This window comes from Tachyglossus aculeatus, chromosome 7, assembly GCF_015852505.1.
Source record: "Tachyglossus aculeatus isolate mTacAcu1 chromosome 7, mTacAcu1.pri, whole genome shotgun sequence".
In the NCBI taxonomy this organism is placed as follows: Eukaryota; Metazoa; Chordata; class Mammalia; order Monotremata; family Tachyglossidae; genus Tachyglossus; species Tachyglossus aculeatus.
In genome coordinates this window covers 6,985,811-7,003,995 of record NC_052072.1, presented here as the reverse complement: position 1 = coordinate 7,003,995, position 18,185 = coordinate 6,985,811, and the positions used below count along the sequence as shown (strand labels likewise).

At 44.6% G+C, this 18,185-nt stretch overlaps 1 protein-coding gene across 1 annotated transcript in view; it reads left to right on the top strand.

Annotated features, from left to right (window-relative positions):
• The first annotated feature begins 1,468 nt into the window (after positions 1 to 1,468).
• Positions 1,469 to 18,185, top strand: part of ALS2 (alsin Rho guanine nucleotide exchange factor ALS2) — a 148,344-nt gene continuing 131,627 nt past the window's right edge. The window contains exon 1 of the mRNA XM_038748910.1: positions 1,469 to 1,498. The gene's annotated coding sequence lies outside the window, so the exon portion shown is untranslated. The remainder of the gene's footprint in view (positions 1,499 to 18,185) is intronic.

The window sequence follows — 18,185 nt, the reverse complement described above, 5'->3', positions numbered from 1 at the left end:
TCTTAATCCTCATTTTAATAATAATAATAATAATAATAATAATAATAATAGTGGTGGCATTTATTAAGCGCTTACTATGTGCAAAGCACTGTTCTAAGCGCTGGGGAGGTTACAAAGTGATCGGGTTATCCCACGGGGGGCTCACCGTCTTAATCCTCATTTTAATAATAATAATGGTGGCATTTATTAAGCGCTTACTATGTGCAAATCACTGTTCTAAGCGCTGGGGAGGTTACAAAGTGATCAGGTTGTCCCACGGGGGGGCTCACCGTCTTAATCCTCATTTTATTATTATTATTAGTAGTAATAATAATATTACTAATATTGCTAATAATAATTATTAGTAATAATAATAATAATAATGGTGGCATTTATTAAGCACTTACTATGTGCAAAGCACTGTTCTAAAAGCTGGGGAGGTTACAAAGTGATCAGGTTGTCCCACGGGGGGCTCCCCGTCTTAATCCTCATTTTAATAATAATAAAAATAATCGTGGCATTTACTAAGCGCTTACTATGTGCAAAGCACTGTTCTAAGTGCTGGGGAGGTTAAAAAGTGATCGGTTGTCCCACGGGGGGCTCACAGTCTTAATCCTCATTTTAATAATAATAATAACAGTAATAATCGTGGCATTTATTAAGCGCTTACTATGTGCAAAGCACTGTTCTAAAAGCTGGGGAGGTTACAAAGTGATCGGGTTGTCCCACGGGGGGCTCACCATCTTAATCCTCATTTTATTATTATTATTAATAATAATACTAATAATCGTGGCATTTATTAAGCGCTTACTATGTGCAAAGCACTGTTCTAAGCGCTGGGGAGGTTACAAGGTGATCGGGCTGTCCCACAGGGGGGCTCTCAGTCTTAATCCTTTTAATCATCATCATAATAATAATAATCGTGGCATTTATTAAGCGGTTACTATGTGCAAAGCACTGTTCTAAAAGCTCGGGATGTTACAACGTGATCGGGTTGTCCCACAGGGGGCTCACCGTCTTAATCCTCATTTTAATAATAATAATAATGGTGGCATTTATTAAGCGCTTACTATGTGCAAAGCACTGTTGTAAAAGCTGGGGAGGTTACAAAGTGATCGGGTTGTCCCACGGGGGGCTCACCGTCTTAATCCTCATTTTAATAATAATAATAATAATAATAATAATGGTGGCATTTATTAAGCGCTTACTATGTGCAAAGCACTGTTGTAAAAGCTGGGGAGGTTACAAAGTGATCGGGTTGTCCCACGGGGGGCTCACCGTCTTAATCCTCATTTTAATAATAATAATAATAATAATAATAATGGTGGCATTTATTAAGCGCTTACTATGTGCAAAGCACTGTTGTAAAAGCTGGGGAGGTTACAAAGTGATGGGGTTGTCCCACGGGGGGCTCACAGTCTTAATCATCGTTTTACAGATGAGGTCACCGAGGCCCAGAGAAGTGAAGTGACTTGCCCAAAGTCACACAGCGGAGCTGGGATACAGTGCTCTGCTCACAGTAAGCGCTCAATAAATGCGACTGAATGAATGAATTAGAACCCATGACCTCTGACTCCCAAGCTCAGGCTCTTTCCACTGAGCCACGCTGCTTCTCTAGCGGGCAGGGAATATGTCTTCTTCTAGCTGTGTTGTATAATGACCACCAAGCGCCTAGTTCAGTGCTCTGCCCATGTTAATCACTCCATTCATTCATTAAATTGTATTTATTGAGCGCTTACTCTGTGCAGAGCACTGTACTAAGCGCTTGGGAAGTACAAGCTGGCAACATATAGAGACGGTCCCTACCCAACAGCGGGCTCACAGTCTTAGAAAGGGGGGTAAAATACCGTTGATTGATTTCTCTCCCTCCTTGTTTTCCCAAAGGGGGAAACTGAGGTCTTTAAGTGAGGAGGTTTCATTCCGGGCGCTTCGTTGTCCAGTTTGAGGTAAATTCCCTACATTGGCACCTCAACAGTAGCTTACTTTATAGACGCTGAAGGCCTTGGGTGGGGAGGAGAGAGTCTGGACAACTGTCTGAGAAACAGAGGAGTCTGTGAGAAGCCGAGTGGCCTAGTGGAAAGAGCACGGGCTTGAGAGTCAGAGGATGTGGGTTCTAATCCTGCCTCCATCCCTTGTCTGCTGTGTGACTTTGGGCAAGCTGCTTAACTTCTCTGTGCCTCAGTTACCTCATCTGTAAAATGGGGATTGAGACTGTGAGCCCCATGTGGGCCAGCCTGATTATCTTGTATCTGCCCCAATCAATCAATCAATCGTATTTATTGAGCGCTTATTGTGTGCAGAGCACTGTACTAAGCGCTTGGGAAGTCCAAGTTGGCAACATATAGAGACAGTCCCTACCCAACAGTGGGCTCACAGTCTAAACACTTAGAATGGTGCTTGGAAGATAGTAAGCGCTTAACAAATACTGTTGCTATCATGGGTTCAAATCCCGGCTCCGCCAATTGTCAGCTGGGTGACTTTGGGCAAGTCGCTTCACTTCTCTGGGCCTCAGTTCCCTCATCTGGAAAATGGGGATGAATCAATCAATCGTATTTATTGAGCGCTTACTGTGTGCAGAGCACTGTACTAAGCGCTTGGGAAGTACAAATTGGCAACATCTAGAGACGGTCCCTACCCAACAGTGGGCTCACAGTCTAGAGGGGGAAGACAGAGAACAAAACCAAACATACTAACAAAATAAAATAAATAGAATAGATATGTACAAGTAAAATAGAGTAATAAATATGTACAAACATATATACAAGATGAAGACTGTGAGCCCCCTTTGGACAACCTGATCACCTTGTAACCTCCCCAGTGCTTAGAACAGTGCTTTGCACATAGTAAGCGCTTAATAAATGCCATTATTATTAGAAAGATGCTTCTGTTAAGGCCCCTCCCCTGCCAATTGAGGCCTAAATTTCTGCCTCCAGGCTCTTTCTTCACTAGAATTTCACTGCATTTTTCATTATTATTGTAATAACGAGGGCATGCATTTATTTATTTATTTTACTTGTACATATCTATTCTATTTATTTTATTTTGTTAGCATGTTTGGTTTTGTTCTCTGTCTCCCCCTTTTATTCATTCATTCAATCGTATTTACTGAGCGCTTACTGTGTGCACAGCACTGTACTAAGCGCTTGGGAAGTACCAGTTGGCGACAGATAGAGATAGTCCCTACCCAACAGTGGGCTCACAGTCTAGAAGGGGGAGACAGAGAACAAAACCAAACATACTAACAAAATAAAATAAATAGGATAGATATGTACAAGTAAAATAAATAAATGGAGTAATAAATATGTACAAACATATATACATATATACAGGATGAAGACTGTGAGCCCCCCGTGGGACAACCTACCTGATCACCTTGTAACCTCCCCAATGCTTAGAACAGTGCTTTGCACATAGTAAGTGCTTAATAAATGCAATTATTATTATTATTCTTAGAAAGATGCTTCTGTTAAGCCCCCCCCCACCCCCCGCACCAATTGAGGCCTAAATTTCTGCCTCCAGGCTCTCTCTTCACAAATTTCACGGCATTTTTCATTATTATTTAATAATGAGGGCATGCAGCACTGCTGAGCATTGGGGTAGATTGACAAGATAATCAAATGTGGACATAATCCCCATCCCACACTGGGCAATCAGCCTGAGCCTGGCAGTTATCGGAATCCCCATTTTGCTGATTAGGAAACTGAGGCACACAGAACTTGGGCGGTTTATCCGAGATCACGGAGCCAGATGAGCGATGGAGCTGGGATTTGAACCCAGGTCCCCTGACTCCCAGGACTGTGCTCCCTAAAACCAAAATGCAGGTTGGTGCCTCGTCAGTGAAATTGTTTTCTTTCTTTTAATAGGGGATCTGTAAGAGAGACTGATTTATACGTTAATCCTCTCGCAGTCATTTAATTAAGCAATCGTCACCTTAAGCAGGGTTTTCTCATCAACTGTCCTGAAAAGCTGAGCAGCCAAATTACCCAGGGCTGAGAGAAATGGACTGGAGCAGGTTTGCAGCTGCAGCTGTCGTGTTTTTACTTTTAGTTTTGCTTTGACTGGCGAGCTTTGGTTTTATTATGACTGGGCCTTTATAAGCGTGCAAGTGCGGTGAGAAAAGGGCTCTGTGATGAGAGAAGAATGAATAATAAAAAGAGCAAAAAAATGAAAACAGTTCTGATGGACTTTAAGAAGAAAACTGGCAGCGGGTGGTTCATTTCCTGTATATACCTGTATATATGTTTGTACATATTTATTACTCTATTTATTTATTTTACTTGTACCTATCTATTCTATTTATTTTCTTTTGTTAGTATGTTTGGTTTTGTTCTCTGTCTCCCCCTTTTAGACTGTGAGCCCACTGTTGGGTAGGGACCGCCTCTATATGTTGCCAACTTGTACTTCCCAAGTGCTTAGTAAAGTGCTCTGCACAGAGTAAGCGCTCAATAAATGCGATTGATGATGATGATGATTTCAAGTGAAAAATGACAGGCTTTTCTGGTGTTCATTTCAATCAGTGGTATCGAGTGCTGACGGTGTGCAGAGCGCTGTACTTGACTCTTGGGAGAGTATAGTAAAGTTAGTACACATAATCCCTGCTTTCCAGGAGTGTATAATCTAAATAGGGAAAACCGTCTCTATATGTTGCCAACTTGTACTTCCCCAGCGCCTAGTACAGTGCTCTGCACACAGTAAGCGCTCAATAAATATGATTGAATGAACGAATGCATGTATAAGGATATGAACATGTGCTTAGAGTAATAATAATAATGATGGCATTTATTAAGCGCTTACTACGTGCAAAGCCCCCTCCTCCCCCTCTCCATCCCCCCCATCTTACCTCCTTCCCTTCCCCACAGCGCCTGTATATATGTTTGTACATATTTATTACTCTATTTATTTTTTTATTTATTTTACTTGTACGTATCTATTCTATTTATTTTATTTTGTTAGTACGTTCGGTTTTGTTCTCTGTCTCCCCCTTTTAGACTGTGAGCCCACTGTTGGGTAGGGACCGTCTCTATATGTTGCCAATTTGTACTTCCCAAGCGCTTAGTACAGTGCTCTGCACATAATAAACGCTCAATAAATACGATTAATGATGATGATGATTTCAAGTGAAAAATTACAGGCTTTTCTGGTGTTCATTTCAGTCAGTGGTATTGAGTGCTGACGGTGTGCAGAGCACTGTACTTGACTTTTGGGAGAGTATGGTAAAGTTAGTACACACAATCCCAGCTTTCCAGAAGTGTATAATCTAAATAGGGGAGGCCATCTCTATATGTTGCCAACTTGGACTTCCCAAGCGCCTAGTACAGTGCTACGATTCCCCAATCGTATTTATTGAGCGCTTACTGTGTGCAGAGCACTGGACTAAGCGCTTGGGAAGTCCAAGTTGGCAACATATAGAGATGGTCCGTACCCAACAGAGGGCTCACAGTCTAGAAGGGGGGAGACAGACAACAAAACCAAACGTATTAACAAAATAAAATAAATAGAATAAATATGTACAAATAAAATAAATCAATAAATAGGGTAATAAATCCGTACACACATATATACATATGTACAGGTGCTGTGGGGAGGGGAAGGAGGTAAGGCGGGTGGGATGGAGAGGGGGAGGAGGGGGAGAGAAAGGAGGGGTAAGTTATGGAGTAAGTGCTCAATAAATATGATTGATTGAATGAAGTGCTGTGGGGCAGGAGGTGGGTGAATATTGATGTGGAGACAGGTGGTTAAGTTTTGGAGATGTGCAGAACAATTTTTTTTTAGAAAAATGATGATAGCAGCAGACTAGAGAGGGGAGAGGCCGGGGCCGGGGCGATCCGTGAGGAGGCCGAAACAGTAGTCGAGATGAAATGGGACGTGTCATTCATTCATTCATTCAATCCGTATTTATTGAGCGCTTACTGTGTGCAGAGCACTGGACTGAGCGCTTGGGAAGTCCAAGTTGGCAACATAGAGAGACGGTCCCTACCCAACGGCGGGCTCACAGGCTAGAAGTCCTCAGGCCAGTGTGGTTGGAGAGGAACGGGTGAATTCTGGAGATGAGGAGATAGAAAAGACAAGATTTTGGGGTTGATTGAATATGGGGGTTGAAGGAGAGAAATGAGGCAAAGATAATGCCAAGGTTGCGGGCTCGTCAGACAGGAAGGAGGAGGAGAGGAGATATTTTGTTGGGGAGAAGATAAGACGTTCTCTTTGGACATGTTGAGTTCATTCATTCCATCGTATTTATTGAGCACTTCGTGCAGAGCACTGTACTCAGCGCTTGGGAAGTACAAATAATAAAATAGAGTAGTAAATATTTACAAATAAAATAGAATAACAAATATGTACAAATATATACAAGTGCCAAGGGGAGGGGAAGGGGGGAGGACAGAGGGAGGGAGGGGGGCGATCAGTCATTCAATCGTATTTTTGAGTGCTGACTGCGTGCAAAGCACTGTACTAAGCGTTGAGTTGGAGGTGATGAGGAGACATTCAGGTAAAAAAGCCATGAAGGCAGGAGGAAATGTGAGGCTGCGGAACGGAGGAGAGGTTAGGGCCGGCCACAGGAGATTTGGAAGTTGTCGCCGTAGAGGTGGTATTTTTTTCAGAGCTTACTGTGTGTGTAGCACTATACTAAGCCAGACACGTTCCCTGCCCACATTGAGCTTACAGTCTAGTGGGGTATCCAGACATTAATGTAAATAAGTAATTTACAGTAGAATTTAAATGGTAGTTGAAGCCGGGGGAGCGAATGAGTTCTCGAACAGAGTCGGTGCGGATGGAGCAGCGTGGCTCAATGGAAAGAGCACGACGGTCTGTGGAGTCAGAGGTCACGGGTTCAACTGCAGGCTCCACCAGTTGTCAGCTGTGTGACTTTGGGCGAGTCGCTTCACTTCTCTGGGCCTCAGTGACCTCATCTCTAAAATGGGGACTGTGAGCCCCCCGGGGGGCAACCTGATCACCTTGTAACGTCCCCAGCGCTTAGAACAGTGCTTTGCCCATAGTAAGCGCTTAATAAATGCCATCATTATTATTATTATTATGGAGAATTGAAGGGAATTGAACCTCAAGTGACCCCCCCCACAGTTAGGGGGTGGGAGGCAGAGGAGGAGCCCGCGAAAGAGACTGAGAAGGAGCGGTCAGAGAGATAGGAGGAGAGCCAGGGGAGAAACAGTGTCAGTAAAGCCGATGTTGGACAATTTCCAGGAATGGGGTGACGGACAGTGTCACAGGCTGCCGAGGGGTCAAGGACAATTAGGAGGGGACACAGGCCGCTGGATCTGGCCAGAAGGAAGTCTCTGCTGGCCCGGGAGGAAGCGGTTTCAGTGGAGTGGAGGAGACGGAATTAGGATCGCAGGGGGTCATTCATTCATTCAATTCATTCAGTCGTATTTATTGAGCGCTTACTGTGTGCAGAGCACTGGACTAAGCTCTTGGGAAGTACCAGTTGGCAACATATAGAGACGGTCCCTACCTAACAGTGGGCTCACAGTCTAGAAGAGGGAGACAGAGAACAAAACAAACATTAACAAAATAAAATGAATAGAATAAATATGTACAAATAAAATAGATGAATATCGATCAATCAATCGTATTTATTGAGCGCTTACTGTGTGCAGAGCACTGGACTAAGTGCTTGGGAAGTACAAGTTGGCAACACCTAGAGATGTTCCCTACCCAACAGGGGGCTCGCAGTCTAGAAGGGGGAGAAGGACAACAAAACAAAACATATTAACAAACTAAAATAAATAGAATAAATATGTACAAATAAAATAAGTAAATAAGTACGTACAAACATATATACATATATACAGGTGCTGTGGGGATTCATTCATTCAATCATATTTATTGAGCGCTTACTGTGTGCAGAGCACTGGACTAAGCGCTTGGGAAGTGCAAGTTGGCAACATATAGAGACGGTCCCTACCCAGCGTTCGTTCAGTCATATTTATTGAGCGCTTACCGTGTGCACAGCACTAGACTAAGCGCTTGGGAAGTCCAAGTTGGCAACATCTAGAGACAGTCCCTACCCAACAGCGGGCTCACAGTCTAGAAGGGGGAGACGGACAACAAAACAAAGCATATTAACAAACTAAAACAAATAGAATAAATATGTACAAATAAAATAAGTAAATAAATAGAGTAATAAGTACGTACAAACATATATACAGGTGCTGTGGTGATTCATTCATTCAATCATATTTATTGAGCACTTACTGTGTGCAGAGCACTGTACTAAGTGCTTGGGAAGTACAAGTTGGCAACATCTAGAGATAGTCCCTACCCAATATTCGTTCAATCGTATTTATTGAGCGCTTACTGTGTGCAGAGCACTGGACTAAGCGCTTGGGAAGTCCAAGTTGGCAGCATCTAGAGACGGTCCCTACCCAACAGCGGGCTTGCATTCTAGAAGGGGGAGATGGACAACAAAACGAAACATATTAACAAACTAAAATAAATAGAATAAATATGTACAAATAAAATACGTAAATAAATAGAGTAATAAGTAAGTACAAACATGTATACATAGATACAGGTGCTGTGGGGATTCATTCATTCAATCGTATTTATTGAGCGCTTATTGTGTGCAGAGCACTGGACTAAGCGCTTGGGAAGTACAAGTTGGCAACATCTAGAGACAGTCCCTACCCAACATTCATTCATTCATTCATTCAATCGTATTTATTGAGCGCTTACTATGTGCAGAGCACTGTACTGAGCGCTTGGGAAGTACAAGTTGGCAACCTAGAGAGTCGGTCCCTACCCAACAGCGGGCTCACAGTCTAGAAGGGGGAGACTGACAACAAAACGAGAAAGGCGACCGGGCGGAGGAAGTGGAGGCGGCGGCGGTAAGCCACTTGTCGGAGGAGTTTGGAGGGGAATGGAAGGCGGGAAGTGGAGTGGTAACTTGGATCGAGGGAGGATTTGTTCAAGTAGAGATATTAGATGGGAATGTTGGAAAGCGGAGAAGGAGCCATTGGAGAGTAAGCAGCTAAAGAAGCAGCGTGGTTCAGTGGAAAGAGCCTGGGTTTTGGAGTCAGAGGTCATGAGTTCGAATGCCGGCTCCACCACATGTCTCCTGTGTGACAGTGGGCAAGTCACTTAACTTCTCTGAGCCTCAGTTCCCTCATCTGTAAAATGGGGATTAAGGCTGTGAGCCCCACGTGGGACAACCTAATCACCTCACATCCCCCCAGCGCTTAGAACAGTGCTTTGCACATAGTAAGCGCTTAACAAAATGCCGTCATTATTATTATTATTAAAGAGAGTGAAGGAGGGAAGACCTGGAGTGGGGAAGAGTTTTAATAATAATTATAATGATGGTATTTGTTAAACCCTTACTATGCGCCAAGCACTGTTCTAAGCGCTGATGTAGATACAAGGCCATCAGATTGTCCCACGTGGGGCTCACGGTCTTCATCCCCATTTTACAGATGAGGCACGGAGAAGTGAAGTGACTTGCCCAGAGCTACACAGCTGATAAGTGGTGGAGCTGGGATTAGAACCCCTGGATTAGACCATTTTCTCATCTGGAAAATGGGGATGAAGACTGTGAGCCCCATGTGGGACAACCTGATCACCTTGTATCCCCCCAGCGCTTAGAACAGTGCTTTGCACATAGTAAGCGCTTAACAAATACCATTATTATTATTATTATTATTGTCAGCCCACCTAGCTGGAGCCAGGAGCCAGGCTGCTTCAGTTGGTTGCCGTGGGCTGGGCAGATGGGCAGACCTATAACGGGATAGACCTGATAATAATAATAATAATAATAATAATGTTGGTATTTGTTAAGCGCTTACTATGTGCAAAGCACTGTTCTAAGCGCTGGGGGTAGATACAAGATAATCAGGTTGTCCCACGAGGGGCTCACAGTCTTCATCCCCATTTTCCAGATGAGGGAACTGAGGCCCAGAGAAGTGAAGTGACTTGCCCAAAGTCACACAGCTGACAAGTGGCGGAGCCGGGATTTGAACCCATGGTCTCTGACTCCAAAGCCCGGGCTCTTTCCACTGAGCCACGCTGATGTGTGTGGGGGGGGGGGGGTCTTTCCATTCCCGAGCTCCATTCAATCATATTTATTGAGTACCTACTGTGTACAGAGTACGGTACTAAGTGCTTGGGAGAGCACAATACAGCATTATTGAGGGGGCCCCGACTGAGCCCCCTCCTTCCTCTCCCCCCGCCTTACCTCCTTCCCCTCCCCACCGCACCTGTATATATGTACATACGTTTGTACATATTTATTACTCCATTTATTTTACTTGTACATATTTATTCTATTTATGTTATTACTCCATTTATTTTATTTTGTGAATATGTTTTGTCGTCTGTCCCCCCCTTCTAGACTGTGAGCCCGCTGTTGGGTAGGGACCGTCTCTGTATGCTGCCAGCTTGTACTTCCCAAGCACTCTGCACATAGTAAGTGCTCAATAAATACGATTGATTGATTGATTGTCCTTCCCAAGCACTCAGTCCAGTGCTCTGCACACAGTAAGCGCTCAATAAATACGACTGAATGAATGAAACGAATGAACCCTCAACCTCCGACTCCCCTGGGCTCTTTCCACTAAACCACGCCGCTTCTCCGGATGATGACGATAGTATTTGTCAAGTGCTTGCTATGTGCCCAGCACTGTTCCAAGCGCTAGGGTAGATGCAAGGAAATCGGGCTGTCCCAGGTGGGGCTCACAGTCTTAACCCCCGTTTTCCAGGTGAGGTAACGGAGGCACAGAGAAGTTAAGTGACTGGCCCGAAGTCACACAGCTCTGCTCACAGTAAGCGCTCAATAAATACGATTGATTGATTGATTGACAAGTGGCAGAGGCGGGATTAGAACCGACGACCGACGACTCCCAAGGCCGGGCTCTTTCCACTGAGCCACACTGCTTCAGGTGCGGGCGGGTTGGGAAACGAAGCGGTACACCTCCTCCTGGGAGGCGGCCGGGAAGGAGGAGAGGGCCTCTGTGGGATTTGGGGGGCGGGGGGCAAGGACTAGGGAAGCGAGGAGAGACTTGGGGGGGCGTTGACGCTGGACGGTTTCACAGTTGTCGATGAAACGCTTGGATGGGAGCCGGGGGTCCGACCCGATCAATCAATCAATCAATCAATCGTATTTATTGAGCACTTCCTGTGTGCAGAGTACAGTACCTGGCATGTCGGAAGCGCTAAACAAATACCATAATCATTATTATTTTTTTTTAGTGCCTAGAGCACAGGCCTGTGAGGCAGAAGGACCTGGGTCCCAATCCCGGCTCCGCCTCAATCAATCAATCGTATTTATTGAGCGCTTACTGTGTGCAGAGCACCGTACTAAGCGCTTGGGAAGTACAAGTTGGCCTCTTGTCGGATGTGAGCCCTCGGGCAAGTCACTTCACTTCTCATTTCCCTCATCTGGAAAATGGGGATGAAGACTGTGATCCCCCCATGGGGGACAGGGACTGTGTCCCACCTGATTAGCTTGTATCTACTCTAACGCCTAGAGCAGTGCTTGACCCAAAGTAAGCACTTAATGAATATCATTATTCGTTATTAATTAATGAAATCATTATTATAATTAGATGGCAAGCGCATCAAGAGCCCGGGCTTTGGAGTCAGAGGTCATGGGTTCAAATCTCCGGCTCCGCCACTTGTCAGCTGTGTGACTTTGGGCAAGTCACTTCACTTCTCTGGGCCTCAGTTCCCTCATCTGTAAATTGGGGATGAAGACTGTGAGCCCCCCGTGGGACAACCTGATCACCTTGTAACCTTCCCAGCGCTTAGAACAGTGCTTTGCACATAGTAAGCACTTAATAAATGCCATTATTATTATTATTATCTGGGGGAGTGAGAGATGGGAGATGGAACCAGATTTGAAGAAGAATCCAACACAGATGCGCCTTCTCTGCTCAGCGAAAAGGCCTTGGCCCTATCATTCGTCCTCACTCGGCTTGCAACTGATTTTACCATTTTAATCCATATGGATTCACCTCCCTAGACTGCCCTGAAACTCTCAACCTAAAAAAATCCCTGATTTTCTCCAGGGGCCAATTGGGAAGAGGGCAAGAGCAACTGAGCAGGAAATTTTAGTCTAGCAGGCCTGTCTGTCGATCAGAAATGCGGCTCGCCCAAATTTTAACCTTCAATGGGCCCCATGGACTTGGATACCTTTCCCTGCTACATTACTCACCTACCTCTGAAAGAGATTGGACACCTTGAATTCATTTATAAAGCTTTTTGAAGTTCACCAGGCAGCTTATTAAGCCAAAAATTACCATCATTATTCCCCCCGCCCCTTGGCTGGATGAGATTCTTCTTTGATGCCCCTCTTTCTTCTTTCTGCTCATTCTCTAAATGCCTCGCAGTTGGGGAAATCAAGGCAGGTAGAAGTTGTTGGCTACTCTCCGGTAGTGGTTTGAAATAACCTCGTTGCTATGGCTTTAGGCATTGTTACCACAACGTGCCGTGAGCCTGTTGTTGGGTAGGGAACCGTCTCTATATGTTGCCGACTTGTACTTCCCAAGCGCTTAGTCCAGTGCTCTGCACACCGTAAGCGCTCAATAAATACGATGGAATGAATGAATGCCATGACTTGACTGTTTCACATTGCTAGACTCTAAACTCTTTGTGGGCAGGGAATATATCAAACAGCTGCGTTGTATTGGTCCCATCCTACTTTTGGGACTCCTCCTGTCCTCCACCACATGTCTGCCGTGTGACCTTGAGCAAGTCACTTCACTTCTCTGGGCCTCAGTTACCTCATCAGAAAAATGGGAATTAAGACTGAGAGCCCTATGTGGGGCAGGGGCTGTGTCCAACCTGATTAACTTCATTCATTCAATCGTCATCATCATCATCAATCGTATTTATTGAGCGCTTACTGCATGCAGAGCACTGTACTAAGCGCTTGGGAAGTACAAGTTGGCAACATATAGAGACAGTCCCTACCCAACAGTGGGCTCACAGTCTAAAAGGGGGAGACAGAGAACAAAAACAAACACACTAACAAAATAAAATAAATAGAATAGATATGTATAAGTAAAATAAAATAAGTAAATAAATAGAGTAATAAATATGTACAAGCATATATACATATATACAGGTGCTGTGGGGAAGGAAAAGAGGTAAGATGGGGGATGGAGAGGGGGAGAGGAAGGAAGGGGCTCAGTCTGGGAAGGCCTCCTGTTATAGAGCGTTATAATCTCCTGTTATAATCGTAGTTATAGAGCGCTTACTGTGTGCGGAGCGCTGTGCTAAGCGTTTGGGAAAGTACACTACAGCAATAGAGACAGTCCCTGCCCACAGCAAGCTCACAGTCTAGAGGGGGGAGACAGACATCAATACAAATGAACAGACATCGATGTAACTGAGCCCCCTTTTTCCTCTCCTCCTCCCCATCCGCCCCACCCTACCTCCTTCCCCTCCCTGCAGCACTTATATATGTGTTTGTACAGATTTATCACTCGATTTATTTTACCTGTACATATTTACTATTCTATTTATTTTCTTAATGATGTGCATCTGGCTTTACTTCTGTTTATTCTGATGACTTGACACCTGTCCACATTTTTTGTTTTGTGGTCTGTCTCCCCGTTCTAGACTGTGAGCCCGCTGTTGGGTAGGGACCGTCTCTAGATGTTGCTTAGTCCAGTGCTGTGTACACAGTAAGCGCTCAATAAATACGATTGAATGAATGAATATAAATAAATCAAATTACAGATATATACGTAAGTGCTGTGGGGCGAGGAGGTGGAGCAAAGAGAGCCAGCCAGGGTGACGTGGAAGGGAGTGGAAGATGAGGAAAAGTGGGACTTAGTCCGGGAAGGCCTCCTGGAGGAGATGGACCTTCAGTAAGGCTCTGAAGTGGGGGAAAGTCATTGTCTGTCGGATTTGCGTTCCAGGCCAGGGGCAGGACGTGGGCCAGGCGAGATTGAGGCCCAGTGAGAAGATTACTACCAGCACCTTTATTACTCTATTTATTTATTTATTTATTTTACTTGTACATATCTATTCTATTCATTTTATTTTGTTAATATGTTTGGTTTTGTTCTCTGTCTCCCCCTTTTAGACCGTGAGCCCACTGTTGGGTAGGGACTGTCTCTATATGTTGCCAACTTGGACTTCCCAAGCACTTAGTACAGTGCTCTGTACACAGTAAGTGCTCAATAAATACGATTGATTGCCCCAGCTCTTAAAACAGTGCTTGGCACATAGTACACACTTCTAGACTGTAAGCCCACTCTTCTAGACTGTGAGCCCACTGCTGGGTAGGGACCGTCTCTATATGTTGCCAACTTGTACTTCCCAAGCGCTTAGTACAATGCTCTGCACACAGTAAGCGCTCAATAAGTACGATTGATTGATTGATTGACTTAACAAGTACCATTATTATTAGTATCCTCTTTTCATTCATTCATTCAATCGTATTTGTTGAGCGCTTACCGTGTGCAGAGCTCACAGTACAAGTTGGCAACATATAGAGACAGTCCCGATGCAACGATGGGCTCACAGTCTAGAAGGGGGAGACAGACAACAAAACAAAACACGTAGACAGGTGTCAAGTCATCAGAACAAATAGAATTAAAGCTCTATGCACATCATTAACAAAATAAATAGAATAGTAAATATGTACAAGTAAAATAAATGGAATAATCAATGTGTAAAAATATATATGCAAGGTCTGTGGGGAGGGGAAGGAGGTAGGGCGAGGGGGATGGGGAGGAGGAGAGGAAGAAGGGGGCTCAGTGTGGGAAGGCCTCCTGGAGGAGGTGAGCTCTCAGTAGGGCTTTGAAGGGAGGAAGAGAGTTAGCTTGGCGGATGTGCGGATGGAGGCCATTTCGGGCCAGGGGGATCAATCAATCAATCAATCGTATTTATTGAGCGCTTACTGTGTGCAGAGCACTGTACTAAGCACTTGGTAAGTACAAGTTGGCAACATATAGAGACCGTCCCTACCCAACAGTACATATTTCTACATATTTATTTATTTATTTATTTATTTTACTTGTACATATCTGTTCTATTTTATTTTGTGAATATGTTTGGTTTTGTTCTCTGTCTCCCCCTTCTAAACTGTGAGCCCACTGTTGGGTAGGGACCATCTCTATATGTTGCCCACTTGTACTTCCCAAGCGCTTAGTGCAGTGCTCCGCACACAGTAAGCGCTCAATAAATACGATTGATTGATTGATTGATTGAACAGTGGGCTCACAGTCTAGAAGGGGAGGGGGTCGACGGCCTGGGGTCGACGGCCTGGGGTCGACGGCGGGATGGGAGAGAAGGAGGCCCGGTGAGGAGATGAGCGGCGGCAGAGGAGCGGAGGGTGCGGGCTGCGATGGAGAAGGACAGAAGGGATGTGAGGGAGGAGGGGGCGAGGGGATGGATGGACAGCCTTGAAGCTGAGAGTGAGGAATTTTTGCTTGATTGGTAGGTTGACAGACAGCCACTGGAGATTTAGATACACTTTTATTTGTTTCTAAGCGCTTTCTATGTGTTAAGCACCAGGTGATGGGAAAGGTACAAATTAATCAGGTCAGAGTCCCTGTCCCATGTGAGGCTCACAGTATAACTCCTTGTTGGCAAGGATCATGTTTGCCTACTCTGGCATATCGAATTCTCCTACAAATTTAAGATGTAATCAATCAATCAATCAATTAATTGTATTTTTTGAGCGCTTACTGTGTGCAGAGCACTGTACTAAGCGCTTGGGAAGTCCAAGTTGGCAACATATAGAGACAGTCCCTACCCAACAGTGGGCTCACAGTCTAAAAGGGGGAGACAGAGAACAAAACCAAACATTCTCACAAAATAAAATAAATAGAATAGATATGTACAAGTAAAATAAATAAAAAAATAAATAGAGTAATACATATGTACAAACATATATACAGGTGCTGTGGGGAAGGGAAGGAGGTAAGATGGGGGGGATGGAGAGGGGGACGAGGGGGCTTTGCACGTAGTAAGTGCTTAATAAATGCCATCATTATTATTATTACTCTAAGCATTTATGTTCATATCCTTATACATGCATTCATTCATTCAGTCGCTCGATAAATACGGTTGATCATCTGCAACACTTGATGAGCCCCTGCTCTGTACGGGGCACTGAACTAGATGCTTGGAATTGCTAAAGAGAGGTAGAATGGAATTTTCCCATAAGACCCTTACCTTATAATCAAATAGGTAATCAAATTCATTCATTCGATCGTATTTATTGAGCACTTACTGTGTGCAGAGCGCTGTATTAAGCGCTTGGGAAGTACAAGTTGGCAACATATAGAGACGGTCCCTACCCACCAGCAGGCTCTCAGTCTAGAAGGGGAGGACAGACAACAAAACATATTAACAAAATAAAATAAGTAGAATAAATATATACAAGTAAAATAAATAAATAGAGTAATAAATCCGTACAAACGTATATACATATATACAGGTGCTGTGGGGAGGGGAAGGAGGTAAGGCGGGGGGGATGGAGAGGGGGACGAGGGGGAACATATAGAGCCGGTCCCTACCCAACAGCGGGCTCACAGTCTGGACGGGGGGAGACAGATAACAAAACAAAACATATTAACAAAATAAAATAAATAGAATAGTAAATATGTAATATACAATTGAATGAATGTGAGGCTCAGTGGAAAGAGCACAGGTTTTGGAGTCAGAGGTCATGAGTTCAAATCCCAGCTCCGCCACATGTCCTTGGGTCTCGCGGTCATCTATGCAGGAGGGAGCAGGATTTTAACCCCCGCATTTTACGGATGAGGTAACAGAGGCCCAGGGAAGTCAAGTGACTTGTCCGAGGTCACAGAGCAGACGAGCGGAGGAGCTGCGATTAATAATAATAATAATAATAATAATGGCATTTATTAAGCGCTTACTATGTGCAAAACACTGTTCTCAGCGCTGGGGAGGTTCCAAGGTGATCAGGTTGTCCCACGGCGGACTCACAGTCTTAATCCCCATTTTACAGAGGAGGTCATGAGGCCCTGAGAAGTGAAGTGACTTGCCCAAAGTCACACAATTGGCATAGTCAGGATTTGAACCCATGACCTCTGACTCCAAAGCCTGGGCTCTTTCCACTGGGCCACGCTGCTTCTCCATTAATAGATTAGAACCCAGGTCCTTCCGACTCCAGAACCACGCTGTTTCTCTGTGACCCGGAGAAGCAAGTTACTCAAGGAAATGCCAGGCTCTTTAGTGGGAGGAAGGAGTTGCGGGGAATGAAACCTCCTAGAAGAAAAATGGAGTATTTTTTAAAACGACCGGCCATCTCATTCCCAAATACAGTCGATGCTACGACCAACAGTGATGCACTGACGATCTGGAATGACCCAGATTAGTGGACAACTGGGAGAGGATTCAGGTGGATTCGTCTGTTGATTTAAATCTATTTTGGTCGTGAAAATATTAACTAATCAATCAGTGGTATTTACTGGTTTCAAATCCTGGCTCGGCCAGTTGTCAGCTCTGTGACTTCAGGCAAGTCACTTCACTTCTCTGTACCTCAGTTCCCTCATCTGTAAAATGGGGATGAAGACTGTGAGCCCCTCATGAGGCAACCTGATACCTTGTAACCTCCCCAGGGCTTAGAACAGTGCTTTGCACATAGTAAGCGCTTCATAAATACCAAAATTATTATTATTATTACTATGTGCAGAGCATTGTACTAAGTGCATGGAAGAGTAAAATGCAATAGAAAGCATTCAACGTTCCCTGCCTGCAATGAGCTTGCACTCTACATGGAGAGATGGACATAAATATAAATGAATAATTTATTGTACAGAATTAAAGATATGTACTTCCCAAGCGCTTAGTACAGTGCTCTGCACACAGTAAGCGCTCAATAAATACGATTGATGATGATGATATCTTCATAAGTGCCATAGGGTTGGGGCAATTAACGAATGCCCAAAAGTCACAGGTCGAATTTTATAGACAACTCAGAAGGGAGAGGGAGCCGGGGAAAAGAGGGCTGAATCAGAGAAGGCCTCTTGGAGGAGATAATAATAATAATGGCATTTATTGAGCGCTTACTATGTGCAAAGCACCGTTCTAAGCGCTGGGGACGTTACAAGGTGATCAGGTTGCCCCACGGAGGGCTCACAGTCTTCATCCCCATTTTCCAGATGAGGTGACTGAGGCCCAGAGAAGTAAAGTGAGTTGCCCAGAGTCACACAGCTGACAATTGGTGGAGCCGGGATTTGAACCCGTGACCTCTGACCCCAAAGCCCGGGCTCTTT